Raw genomic sequence first — 15,317 nt, forward strand, 5'->3', positions numbered from 1 at the left:
GCGTCACCAGCCTTTGGAATGTTGCGAGAGCATTAGTTAAACCAAACGGCATAACCTGATACGCATAGATTCTCCACTCCGTTGCAAAATCTGTTTTGTGTTGATCCTCTGGCGCAATGGCAAGCTGATTATAGAAAGGAATATGCTCTTTTTTCCGATACACGTTCTAGAACATGATCACTTATCAGCAAGGGATAATTGTCCCTAATTTTCGCGGCATTTACTTTCTTCAAATTGACACACACTCAGAGTTTCCCGTTTTTCTTAGGCACTACCACAATCGGAGATACCCAATCCGTGTGTTCAATCTCATATATGAATTCAACTTCCATTAGCTTGTCTATTTCCTCTTTGATTCGCTTAGCAAACGTGTCATTATACGTGTATGGTCTCTGTCTGCTAGAATTAGTGTCTTGTTTCAAAGGAATTGTATGTTGGCATATTGATGGATCGACTCCTTTCAAGTCCTTGTACGACCATGCAAACACATCCCTGTATTCTCTTAGAAGACTCAAAAGTCTCTCTTCTTCTTTTGGAGACAAATCTATAGCTATGTATACTGGTCCTGGTTCCTCTCCTGGAGCTGCTATATCAACCTTTTTAGTGTCCTCCGGTCCATCATAGGATTCGTTCTCCTTTCTTTCTCAGATAGGCTGGTTTAATATCACCTTTCTATCCTCTATCGTAAATTTCCTGTAGTGAGAGGGAACATCCATGTTTCCCTTGACATTGGCATTTTCGTCCTCACCACTCTCGATTTCAGTCGTCCAAACTTCTTTCAGAGTTTTCTTTAACTCTCTGTACTTGTTTCGGCATTCTAATTTGGACTCTTTGTTTTCCTTGTTTCTAATATTCTTGTTGGGTTGAACTCGATTTCTTGAGCTGCGTTTGTATTTGCGTGAGCTCGTTTCCACATTTCCTCTCATTCTTCCGGAATCTTGTCCTTGACACAATCTTCCACCTTTACTAGCATTAGGAATTGGTTTTTCCCTCTTATCCTAGGAATTGGAGTGTTTCTAACCCCTTTCATTTTTCTCTTTTCTCTGTAGCGTTTCTGGCGTTTTTCAGTCTGATTTGGGAAGTCGTAGAATCTGACATCCTTTATGGTTTCCTCGTTCTCGCTTGATTTGTCTGTGGACTCGTTTTCAGCTTCATTTCCCCATTCTGGATGATCAGGAATGCGTGAAACATCTCCTCTTCATCTCCCTTGTCTGGTGTATCAATCTTTTCAGTCTCCTTTTCGAGTACAGCTCTCATCATGAAGTACGGAACCACATCATATCCATCTTTATCACAGAACTTTGTTGTGGGACCATCTTGAATTGCACAAACATCTAGGGTTGCTAGAATGTGTGTCCATTCTAATGGTTCAAGTGCATCCGCTGGAAAGGGTTCACCTATATAATTTCCGTCTTCAATTTCCCTTTCTAAAACACATTCTTCGCGCTTCAGACTTCCACAGTTCGAAGCTCCACACATCCATAACTCTTTGGGTTTGCCTAACCAAGCTGGAAACTCTGATCCTGCCAAAGTAGCTGAATCAAACTCTTCAACTGGTGTTCAGTTCACATCCTTGTAGCTATGGTCTTTTAGGTTCACGCGAGTAGTGGTTTCCATATGTCTCAAGTACATGTGGTCGTAACCCCAATCCCGGACCATTTTCAACTGTCTCATGAACGGTCTTCCAAGTATAATATTATAGTTATTCTCCTTGCCAAAGTCAACAATAGAAAAAGTATGCTCATACTCAATTTTGCAAGAAGTCACTACAACTTTCTTTAATAGTCCGAAAGGTCTCTCCATATGTCTGTCCGCTAGTTGGAGTTTCAAACTCCTTTTTCTTATCGCCAGTTTTCCCCATTTTTTCCAGATTTCTTTCGTAGCAATGGCTACCCCAGCCCCGCTATCAAGTATTGCCATCGTGTTAACTCCCTGGAATTCAACTGGTAAGGTTGTATTCCCCTCTTCACCTTCGCAATACTCTCCGACCTTGTTCAAAGGTACAGGCTTAGCGTTTTTTTGTGGCATACTCAGCTCTCGTATGCCCTCTTGTAGTTTTGCAATTGATTCTTTTATCCCAAAATTCTCCAAGCATTTTCCTACAATTGCCCACATGCTTGGTCGTAGTCTCAAAAGCTCAGCTAGGGTGATAGTGCATGTCACTGGTGTTGAAAAAATCTCTATCAATCGTTGCATGTCTATAACTTTTTCTGAAGTGATTCCTCGTGAGGGAAGCGCTCTACTCTCATATTTTTCTTCGTATTCTCCTAAGTATGAAGGTAAGGTTTTCAGCAAATGAGGTTTACTCTCTACTGTTCTAACAGAGCCTCCATCTCCCCAGTAAGAATGCAGATCTAAGTCCACTTGAGATCCTGCCTCAAATTCCTCTATGGGAGGATTCCTGACGTCCTTTTCCCCATTTTTCTGATTAGCTTGACAACTCAGCTCGTTTCCAAAGTTTGCCTCTCTCACTTGTTTCCAAAACTCATTGTAATCCTCATCTCTTCCGTAAGACCTCTGTATCACAGGATGAAAACTCTCTATTTCTTGATCTGTGGTGTTTATAACTATACGTTCATCCCCGCGCATTTTTTCAGGCTTTTGTGCACTGTTAGGCTTTTCAACTACCGGTGAGAGGATAGTCTCTTGATGAATTGGGTTTTCCGTTCCACAATTCATTGGTTCTCTAGGTGGTTCTAACAAGGCTTGTGCAGTCTGGATCATTCTGTGACACATTTCGAGTCTCTGCTTTTCCAATTCCGCGTTTGGATGGGTCAACCACCGTTGTTATTGTGTTTGGATTCTCTTTAATCTCTCTTCGTAAGCTCTCATCAGTGCATCCAATGGTTTGTGTACTTTGTCGATTAACACTGATCCCCCTGAGCTTACAATCGTTGTCTCTACGCTCTTCAGTTTCGACTTTTCAGAGTCCATTTCCCGTATTCCATTTTGACTCTCAAGTTTCTCTAATTTGTCTTTTGCTTGTTTTGATTCCTCAGCTAGAATCGTGTCTTGCTGTTCTTTTTTCACTTTCATGCGTGCTTTCCTAGCTTTCTATGTGTTTCTATGGCTTCGTCGTCCTTGACTTGCCAGTTCCGTCTCTTACTTTCCATTCTCTGGTTCTCTAGTGGTTTTCTTCACTTGAGCTCTAGTCACAACTTGTGTTGGTATCATGGTTTCATTTTCAGACCCACTGCTAGTAGAAATCGACTCTAGCATGTTCAATGACGTCTTTTGCACTTTGTTGGGATTCTTTGAACAATCCTCAATGAAGTGAGTGACACCACACTCTGTGCAATATGTATTTATTCTAATGATCTCTGTGTGTGGACAAACATTCATCAAATGGTCACCTCTACACTTATAACAGGGTCCCAATGCAGGTCTTGGTGTCCCTTGATTTTCTCTTTGTGGGTAGGCTGGTCTTTGGCCTGACAACCCCCCATGAGCTATGAACATAAGTGTTCTTGCGTCCAAGTTATACCTCTCTTCATCTGAGGCATGTGCGGTTGTTGGTGGTCCAACATTTCCTATCATGCTCCAAGGTTCTGGTTGTTTTGGTTCTTCAGGTGGGTAATACACAATAGGAGCCATGGGTGCACCGGAATCTTTGTAATAAGTCTGAACAGGCACTAAAGCTTGTTCTTCCTGATTCTCTAGGGTGGGTGCATATCTAATACCCACTGGTCTCACTCCCGGTAAAGGTGGTTGTTGCCCCAATACCGGCTGTGGTCTTTCTATCCCCATAGGTCCTGGTACATTTCCCGTTGGGTATCTAGGTATTGGATGTACCTGAGGTGGTGCTATTTGAGCTAGAGGGGCATACTGATGCTCCTTCACATAACCCTTGTTGTAATAGCACTCTTCTGTTGAATGATTCGTCCATTTTTGTTCAATCGTATACCATTTCGTTAGTTTTGGCATTGGTTTAGGGTATGGTGCTAATCTCATTATAGAATCCTCTATCATTTGTTCCATGTTCGGCACTATTGTTGTTTGGACACTCTTCTTAGTGGTGGTCTTGCTAGATACGGATGATGAGCTAGTGGATGCGACATCCGTATCCGTTGTCACCTCTCCATAAACAACACAGTTATCCACTAAGTACAATGCTTCTCTGGTCACTTTCTCAAAACTTATATAAGCTTTCAAGTGCAAGTCTTTCTTGAGAGTGTAATTTCTCAGCCCTTCTATAAAGAGGACAGATAGTCTATCATCTTGCGGTCATTCCCGTACTAGAAATCTCTCTATGTAATGTTTGAAGCGAAGCGAAGCTTCCTTCACCTTTTCTTGCTCCTTCTGCTTGAAATCATGTATTTGGGATACCGTGTTGTGTTTGATCCCTCTTTTCGAAAATTCCTCGGCAAACTCTCGCAACAAGTGGTCAATGTCATGGAAACCTCTGCCATTAAGTGGTTGAAACCATGTCAATGCCGTCCCTTCTAAAGTAAGACCAAATCCTTCGTATTGTGTGTGTAAATCTGTTATCTGCTCAGCTCTTAAGACTTGCTTAAAGAGTGAGACATGTGCATACGGATCTCCTGAGCCACTATACTTCTTCGGCATACACTTGGCCACTTGAGATGGTCTCATGCGTCTATTGTCTGCCACCAATCTCATTGGTCCTGTATCCCGACTAAAACTTTTTCTTGTGTCATGGACTTCATGGGCTGCTCTAGTTGTCTCCCTTGCCACGAGTCTACTACTAGGAGGCAAATGTGATGGTGCTGCTGCAAACATTGGACCTACCATAGTATGTGTAGAGAATGGAACTGCACTACCTCAATTTGTAGCCATTGACTCTCTAGAATGTAATGTTCCCATTGGGCTTGGCATTGAATAATGAGGTCGACTGAAAGATTCAGTTACATGATTCCTCTCTCTTCCTGTTGCCATCGGGTCTGGCATGGCAGTTGTAGGTGCCGGTCTCAGTGGGCTTGGAGTGACATAATAATGGTGGAATGGTCCCCCAAAGTACGTGTATCCTTCCAACTCCTTTTTATCGATTGGTGCATATCGTCTTCCATACTTGTCGTATGCGACAATCTTCGTTTCTGATCCCTCTGTGTAGGTAAAGACATAAAGTCTTTTCCGCTCTATCAACTCATCAACGTAGGGTTCCTCGCATCTATAATAGAGATCTTCCTCTCCATTATTATACTTGTATAACCCCACATAGATGTTGTCTGTGTTGATTCTCAAAGTTTCGTTTTCTCGTCTTAATCTAGCATTAGGGAAGCTCATTGTTGGTGCTTTCTCTTCGTGATCTTCATCTACTTTGGCTTTCGTGTCCATCAATCCCCACTTGTCCACAATGGGAATACCAAGTACATGATACCTTCATCGTCTAGCTGGTACCTATCTCCGCTATAGCTCACAGGCACTAAGTCCTTGAAGTCACTTGGTCTATCTTCTATTTTCACATAGTAGCGGTCCATACCATCTTTGCAGATCTTGGCACCTGCTTGTTGTCATATTGATACTTGATGAACAATAGCTTCATTGTGGCCGAAGGGTTTGATGGTCCTGCTGCCATGTTTTCTCTTTTGTTTTACTTCAAGTATCCTACGTGTTCTGTGAAAATCTTGTAAGATCTCTCTAAAGAAGTATCGAAAATACTTCCTTCAAGGATCGGCTCTAACGGTCGCACTACACTTTGGTTTACACTCTCCTCGGTTGATATAACACTCGCTTGTTCTCTTTGTCTTGGTTGGTTATTCTGGAGATATCTACCGAATCTCAAATTCATCAATCCCCCCAGAGGAATCTAACTTTTCAGTCTCGACAGTTTGTTTATCCCCCGTTTCTGTGATCAAAAGTGATCCAAACTGAATGATACTTGGTCAAATGGTTTGTTTTGTCAATTGGAAGATTTCTGTTATCTCAAGTGAAAATTTTGTATCAGATTTGCTCAAAAAGACATTATACGCGTATGATGTCTTTTTTTAGAGATTTTGGATATTGTTGCTTTGCTCACTCCCAGTAGCACCCTTATGCTTTGTCCACTCACAAAATTCAATTTGAACTCTGTTTGTGCAAGTTATGGTCAGATTAGGCTTTTCTGGGCAATTTGCCGATTTTTGACTTACTTGGGGTCAAATGTGATCCAAATGACATGAAACTTGGAATACAAGCTCTAGACAACTAGTACAAAAGATCTGTGATAGCAAAATGTCAAAATTTGCCTAGAATTAGGTTGGAGACATCATACGCGTATGATGTCTTTTTGTCCAATTTTGGTCCAAACTTGATATTTCAGCTAGTCACTATATTTGCAACAAGGTTGTCAAGTCAAAATTCAAAAATCATATCAGCAAGTGCAAAAAGACATTATACGCGTATTATGTCTTTTTTCACAGATTTTGGATATTTTCAATTTTAAGCTTCTCCAAGTGTTTATCTTTGAGTTTCAAGTGTTTTTATCAAGTTTGAATGCAAAATTGAGCTCTGAATCAATTTTCCCTATTCTTTGCGTTTTTTTTTGCACTCTGACTTGGTCTTTTGAGTTTCTAGGGTTGTTAAAGACCTTGTTTTAAGTCGATCTTAGGGTATAACCCCCCTTCTGAACACTCTGGTAATGTCAAATTTTATGTTGTGGTCTCTGTTTAGCCCCTAAGACATCATTCGCGTATGATGTCTAAAGTTGCAAATTCCCAGTTTTTTGGCACAGAACTCTTCCAAGAGCTCTCTTAAGTGCTCAATAATACTCAATTTCACAGAAAATTTCTCTGAACTTTGTTTATGCAAGTTTCACTACCAAATCAACGGTTTAGTGATCTAACATGCAAACAAACACATCAAGCAAATAAATCACTACGTAATAGCTCTAGATCAGGATCAAATCCAATCCTACCTAAGTTACTTCTAATCATAAAATGGGTTTTTGCAATTGTGAGTATAAAGAGATTCACTGCCACACACAGACTAGCAAATACCTAGATCTCAACAACCACTCAACACCAACAAAAATCAATCTAATCTAAACTAAAAAAAAATCATCAAACACAACAGACCCAAGAGTCTACAAGTTTCCTAGTACCTCTCAAAGATCCTCGGAGTCCACCACTCCTAGACCTTTCTAACTAAAATATAAAAAGTAAATGAAACAATTCACCTCGTAGGATTAGTCTAAGGTCACCTACTTAGGGCTCTTGTCCCCGGCAGCGGCGCTAAACGTTGTGGCGGTTATGCTGCTAGCGGATGCTCTAATAGCGAGAACTCAACCAACAAACAAGAATGTCAGACGAGGACGAAGCTTGACCTGCAGGCGCATGGAAAAAAATAGGTGGGTGTCAAATCACCTACTCGACCTTCTAATGACAATCACTACCAAGGAAATCAAACCTAAGTTCTCAAATACGCAAATTAGTGAAATCCGTACTACGAAAAAATGCTATCCAAAACATGATCTAAATTCATCGAATCAGCCTCAAATTCAAAGGGGATTCTCTACACTAGGTAAGGACAATACCCTATGAATCTACAATACAATCTCAACCTGCAACAACCACTCTAGGTGGTAAACGCGTATGAAGACAGGCCAAAAAATATAGGTGACTGAATCCCGACTCCAATGTACTAATGTGTAGCTCTACTCGCTGCGGTTCTATAGATATATGGCACGCTCAATTATGACACACATGTAGGGAGAAAACTCACATGGAAGCTCGTGGGAGCGCACCTCACGTAGAAGCCGAATGCGCGCACACTTGGTATCAGTGTGTAGCTCTCGCCGTTGCTAACCCAATGGCAATGTCACTTCTCCAATGGTGGCTCCGTATCTCGCGTAGCAAGAGGATAAGACTCTCTCTCTCTCTCTCACACTCTCTCTCAGACACAGTCACGGCGCTCAAAAACTCAACTTTTGATTAATGATAAGTCTCTCTTAGGTTTACAAAAATTGGCTCTTATACCTCAGTCTTGGAGGTGTGAAAACATCTCTAATCTAATTACATAAGCAAGTGAAACTACTTGGGGAATACAAACTAGAAACTCAATTGAGTCCCGCTAATTACGATGAATAGGCTACGTGAAGAAAATGAAATGTCGGAAAGACATTTATTACAATAAGTGTTTACAACAATATGAGTGTGAGCAAAAAATGTATAGGTGTGGTCCTCCGCTCAACAGGGAACCGAGGTTGATGTGCACAAAATCGGTTGAGGCTAGCCTTGATGAGTTCGTAGTGCTGTGGGGAGCCCTTCACGTCACATGGACGACGCCTGGTTTGGCCTCGACAGCGATCGCTTGTTGGTGAATTTTCCCCTGTGTAGACTCGGTAGCCGCCATCTCTACGCTTTTGTTTTCTTTTCTCTCCACGGATTTTCACACGGGCATCCAAGTGGACTATGTGGCCACCATAGGGGTTCATCCCCATGCTGTAAGACACTTAACTCGGGCATGCCAAGGGCATCCAATACTCGCCTCTTGGCTTGGCCATTGGGCCATGAGCTGGAATCACCGCGAAGTTGTCATAGCAAACTGCATTCTCCTCAGATCGGACTGCATGCAACATGATTTTTCATCAATAAATGCAATAATGTTCGCATGTGGCCATGCGATTGTTTACAGAAGCATATGCGTAAAAACTTTTACACAAAAAGCCGAGAGTTTATTCTGGTGGAGTACTATAATATGAAGAAAGATAGCATGACTATCTTTACGATCCATTTTTGCTCTTTAACTTACTCCAGATACATGCAAGGCATGTGTCTCGATTTTGAAGCACGATCTAGGTCATCTTGTTGATTGTACAATAGAAGATATGGCTCCTAGGAATCTGCGACTGGCTTTTTGTACATATAGGCAAGGCCTACAACATGCAAGTATTGGCATGTAAGACAATGACAAAGGGAAAAAAAATTGGATGCCAAGGGCGAACCTTCAACAATATCCGAACATCTCAAGGATCTGCGAATCAATACGTATTTTGGGTGGTTTTTCAAAGTGTTAGGCCAGTTTCTAAGGCAAAATTGACCAATAGCATGTTATGGAGATGCTCCAAGGGAGCTTTGCTCCATGGGATATACTCATGGTTTGACTAGAGCAAGGTTTCAGGCAGAGAAACATGATTGAGGCTGATCAACAAGTTGAGATTTCATGTTTTTCAGTTTTTTTTAGCTTTATGCTAATTTTGCACTACAATATGAGTTCTTAAAGGGAATGCAGTAGTTCTTTAAAAGATTTGCACAATTTACTTCTTGTGCAAGGTAGCGGTGGCAATGCATGTCGATGCACTACAGGTTGATTCTTTGTTGATTGTTGATACAATTTTCATCATGCATGCATGGCATGTGGATTGTCTTATGAAGCTACGCTTCTTCAGAGTTCCTAAGAGGATCAAGGCTGCATACACATACTTAGTCATAGATTTTGATTAACATGTATCTGTTTGATTTTTCCTCTTCCTACTACTAAGAAGAGGCCGGAAGCAAGGCTTCAAGTTTCTAGAGCATGGCTCCTAGGCAGGTTTTCTGTCATTAATGCAATCAGACTATGACACGATCCACCCATTTTCGGCAAGCATGATCCGATATTTTATGGATAACAATAATCAAGCCAAGTAGGTACGAGATACATCTCTTGCAAGTATTTTAGTGTTTTTCAATATAGTGTCCAATTCAACAAGGTCGATTATCGGTGAATGCTCGACAAGGTCAAATTTCTTTGGCTATGACATTGTAAATTGGCAAGAGTATTTGTTAGCTATGAGCACCAGAATTCCATGAGTACTTATGTGATGCAAGGATTCCCTTTTGACATTTGGCATAGCGGTTTCCACAGTTTGGAATATGCTATTAGCATACGAACTTAGGGAAACTTGTCCAGATGTCTGCAGGTTCTTTACATCACAAGAGAGTGTATATGACACATACACTAGCTCACTCAAGTAGTATATATGGCTATGAGCCGAATTCGAGCAAATTACCAAAAACCTGGATACAAGGTAAGTAAGTTTCAAGTTATGTTTTTTTTCTCTTTGTTTTACGTTTCACTTTGGAAAAGATCTCTCTGCTGTGAAAAGCAAAGTGCTTGGACAGACTCCATAAGAAGCCGTTGTACAAAGCAAAGTTCTTTGCCTGACTTCATGTGAAGTAGGGCCGTTGTACAAAGCAAAGTGCTTTGCCTGACTTCATGTGAAGTAGGGATTCTCTTATATACCATAGTCTTCTCGATTGATTTCAGATCAATCTTATTGGCGAATATCTTTGACACTACTTGGGTGTAAGCTCACAGTTTATGCAATGTTGCATTGTGATGTATCTATGCTAGTGTGCTCGTGCAAGGAACATATACTAGAAGCTCACATGGTTGAGACTATCATTATAGCCAATGGCTTATTATTCTAGTTTTTGCTATGTATGCATGTCATACTAGTATGATGGACAAACGACACTCATCATTGCGTACACTTCCGCTATAGCACTAGCTAGTCTATTAAGGACGAGCTCAGTTATTGATGTTTTCAAACATTTTGTGTTTATGTTTATTCACAGGCAAAGTACCATACATATGCACCCTTTTATAGCTACAATCACATACAAGGTAAGTGAGTCAAGATGTGACTTATGGTACCTCTCTCTCCGAGAGCATGGTACAAGTACATTGTTGTACGCTTATCGGATAAGCTATGATACAAACATGGTCTGCATTGGAGCATATTCAAGGGGTATCAACACATTAGAATAAGGTATTTTCCTCAGTCCAACATTCTCTCTCTCTCTCACTCGCTCTCTCTTTCCAAATTCTCTGCAGGAAAGGTGGAACTACACATGATTTTATTGCAATCTTTCTATGTCAATATGGTAACAGGAAGGGTAAGAGCCAACACGAAGGGCTAAGAGGCATATATTGCCACCTATTTGGAATGGCTAAGAGTCATCACTTTGTAATCCACCAGGGATTGCTTTCAAGATTGAAAAGTTCTATCCAAATGATTGCTCATCAATTTTAATGGACAAGCAAAAGTCTTGCCATAACTAATTTTTCGGGTTTTATTTTATACACACATTGGGTGTGAAGATCAACTTGAGTTTTTAAACATCTTAAACTCGTAAGGGCTTATCTATACCAAGGTGTATAGATGAAGCCAGCATTTCAGACAGCATGATTGTTCACATAAACCCAAGTTAATGGATTTTTGGCTCTAGAAAAGATCCATTTGTGAATACGATTCCAACTTAAATGGATCTCCTATTTTATATAGCACTAAAAGTGTCTGTACAGGTACAGTTTTGGGGTAAGATCCCACTCATGATTACTAAATCACTTATTAAGTGTTGATGGTCAATTCTTGGAACCTTCACATGGACTTTGTAGGTGGGAAATTTGGGCAAATGCCTTCCACTACGAATAAGTGAACACCATGTTCAATCTCAAGGTACCCATTTGATTTGGTTTGGTTTCTATGTTTTGTTTCCTTTTCCAAGTAGGATGCATAAAATTCTATGTTTTCATCCATTTTTGCCCATGAGCGAGATGACAAGGTCATGTAAGAACCAAGAAATTTGGGTTGTAGTGTCACAAACAAGTTTATGCATTATGTAGTTATGGACCCACTTGTAGGGTTTGATTTGGCTTACGTTGTCACATGGGGAACAACATGGTCTAGGGTCTCAAGGAGTTCGGTTTAGCCAGTGTGGAGCATAGATAATAAGGGTCTCTCTCATGCATGTTGCATGCGTGTTTACAGTTATCTCCACACCCAAGTACATCTCGTACTTGAAGGATGTTCTTTTTTCAGACGTTCTTACCTGAGCCATATTCTACATGAGTCTCTAGGATTGACACTGGTGCCACTACTTCAATTATGTGTCACAATGATGTCCCTAGGTGCTGGTCAAATCCGTTTTCTAGACCATTTTCAACACGTCGTATCAGGAACAATTTTGGCCAAAATTGTCGGATACGCAGAATGACTTGTTAAGGTTACAAGTGTGGCTAAACAACATTAACAAATGGTTGTTTATGCAAGGCTATGAGTTGTTAATGAAAAGGTTTTATTGTTAGTACCTAGAAGTGATTAATATTTCACCTTCTCTTATGGTTCAACCGTTTCAGCAAGGCTTGCAAATGATTGCAGTAGAAAGTGTTTAGTTTATTTTTAGAACTATTTACACACCTCTATAATGTGTGCTAGGAGCATCACATTTGCCATATGTCTTGGCAAGTATGATAATGGATATGCAGGTTCAGATCTATTTTTGCTAAATGCATGCACACTAGGTGTTATGCGCCCTAATGTTTAGCAAAGGCTGATTCGGAGCGGCATGCATATTCATCACATTAGTTGCTTATGAAGCATTTTTCACTCTATGTGCAGTATCTTTATGAGATTACTTTTTGATCTACCAATCACCAATAGAGGTCATGGATCGGTTTGGATGCTTGTGAATCTTTCAAGTTAACCATGATGGTTATTCATAACATTGTTGATTCTCAGCAATGTTGTAAGGAACGGTGATCCCTATTTACCAATCATTTTGGAAGATTTTCTGTAAACCGTGGGAAACTTACCTCAGTATTGTCAACATACAATGCAATAGGTAGATTTGGTAGATTACAAAGTGTAATATGGTGCTAAAGGGTATGCAAAGTGCATACGTTAGCACCAAGCAATCCAATTATTAAGAATTTATTGCTCTTAGCTCTAGTTGGAGCTTCATGTATAATTGAAGTTCTCAACCTTGAATGATGATTATGGTGGGGTTGTTTACTGATATGAGAAAATAACAAGTCAAGGACTTAATCTTGGCTGATGAGTTATGTTAGCTAGTTACTTTCATGGACAATAAATTTTCTTGCTATAGGTATTGGCATAGACACTTGATCTGGATCCAAAGAAACTTTGGAGAGTCCCTTGTATCCGTTTCAAGTGTGCTCTTACTTGTGGGTCTTGCCACCATGAAAATTTGCACCCAAAGGAAGGTACTATTCTTTGGGAATCAACTTGTGTTGGACATGGAAGGTACTATTCTTTAGGAGTGAACTTGTGTTGGAAAGGAGAAATTTTCTCTCTTCTAGCTTTAGAGACACTGACATACACATCTAGACGTGGACACACAAACATACATGCACAAAGAAATAGAGTCTATACCATACTTGGTTCTCTCGTTGCTTAGATGGGTAGCCTTTGAGGAGTCGAATTGTAAGGCATTACGACGGATTAAGAAGTAAAGCGTTCATAATTAGCACATAGTTAACACTCACTATGCTATAGAGGGATGAACGCCAAATATAAAATGAAGGTTGCTAAAAATAGATTGCTTTTGGAAATGTACAATGGGCTCTTGTATAGAAGAGCCATAAAATGACATACGGGTGGACTTCATAGGTAAGGTGGTAGAAATATCTCAGATACTATTTCCACATAGGCTAATAGGGAACGCCAAATATACTATAGAGAGATGAACGCCAAATATAAAATGAAGGTTGCTAAAAATAGATTGCTTTTGGAAATGTACAATGGGCTCTTGTATAGAAGAGCCATAAAATGACACACGGGTGGACTTCATAGGTAAGGTGGTAGAAATATCTGAGATACTATTTCCACATAGGCTATTAGGCTAGATATTGTGACACATAGGCTAATAGGGCTAAGAGGTGTTGCATATGCCATAGCTAAGAATGGATTGGGAAATAAGACATGCCCACCTAACAATCCTCCCCTTGGGCATGGACTACAATGAAGACAAGGTACAACAACCACTCAGGATGACAATCCATTCAAGATGACATTAAAATGACCTATCCGCCTCCTATCTGCCCATGATGACAATAATATAGTATCAACATAGGATTACAGACTATATCGACACAGGATGACAAACCTCCTCTTAAGCTGGAGAAGGTAAAACAATCTTCAAAGTATGTCATTGCGAAACACAAAGTTGTTTATGCTTCTTCATAAGGATCTTCTTTGTCGTTTCCATTAGCTATGCGTGCTGCTCTTCGCACTTTCTTTTGGGTGAGCACGTCCTATTATTCTTATCTATTGAATATGCAACACCTCTTAGCCCTATTAGCCTATGTGGCATAATATCTAGCCTAATAGCCTTGGAGGTGGTCTTGCTCCATTTGTCCTTTGTAGAAGCCTTGGTACGCCGTCTCCATAGTTGAATCACCACAAAGACAATGAGGGTTTTGTTGATCAAAAACCCCCATTTTGCAGAGATTAAATATGGTTAGGTTGCTGATTTTTATGCATTAATCTTGAAAGGGTAGAATAAAATTGTAATATGGGAGTAATAGAGAGAGATATGGAGATGGTGGATGTAGGTAGAGCTTCAAAAGAGAGTATGGGTGTGAGAGGGAGGCTAATGGTGAAGAGGGTGAGAGAAAACCATGGGAGTTGCATGTTTGAGTAAGAAACAGAGAGAAATGAGTGTGTTTGCATGTGTGTGGAAGAAGGAAAGAAGGTGAGAGAAGAATATAGGCTACTTGTGAGAAAAGTGGACAGACTAGGGTCCACCAAAAAAATCCTATTTCACCGGTGGTAGCTCCAAAAAATTATCAATTTCTTTTGAGGTGATGATTCAGCTCTTGGTCTACATTTTGTTGTTTAATCACCACTTCAAATTTGGAGTAGAGATGGATTAAAAAAATCCCACCAAAATGCCTAGTTTTCTTCACAAAAGAGTCTTTAGTGGCCCCCCTTATGTTGAATTCGCATAAGGCTCCAAAGGAAAGCCCCTCCTTGCATGAGAGCATGACCTAATATATTTTTAGGGGTTTGAAAATATGGATGGTTGTGGATCATGCATAAATATAATATATGGATATGATGGAAAAAAACAGGCTAGTATATATAAACAATTCATAGAATCTAGAATAGTGTGAACTATATACAAAAAAAATAAATGAAAATATAGGGAACCAAAGGAATATTTATTTACAAGAGGTAAGAAATAATACTGGTAGAAAATAAGAATTTAGTAAAGGCAATGTTGATGGTGAAAGGTATTTTTGAGGTTATTCATTGGAGTTAATTCACACCAAAAATAAGAGAAGCTTGCATGAAATGATTTTTTACAGAATACATGGTAAGAAAGATCATGGTCTCACCATTGTACGTAGCATAGTACTTAGGTAAATAACACACACCTAGGCATACATGTTTAAATAAATACACAAAATAATTATAGTTAAAAATCTCTATATTTAGGCTCCGTATACAATGAAATACTTATCCACAAAAGGGCCATAATATATTTTGGCTTTTATTTTTATTTATTTATTTTGGCTCAACTAGCTTAGTGACTAGCTAAGTGAGCGTTTTTAAGGAGATATACGAAAATTCCCCTACTTCACACATACCT

This window comes from Adiantum capillus-veneris, chromosome 27 (assembly GCF_014529385.1).
Source record: "Adiantum capillus-veneris isolate H3 chromosome 27, ASM1452938v2, whole genome shotgun sequence".
Taxonomy (NCBI): Eukaryota; Viridiplantae; Streptophyta; class Polypodiopsida; order Polypodiales; family Pteridaceae; genus Adiantum; species Adiantum capillus-veneris.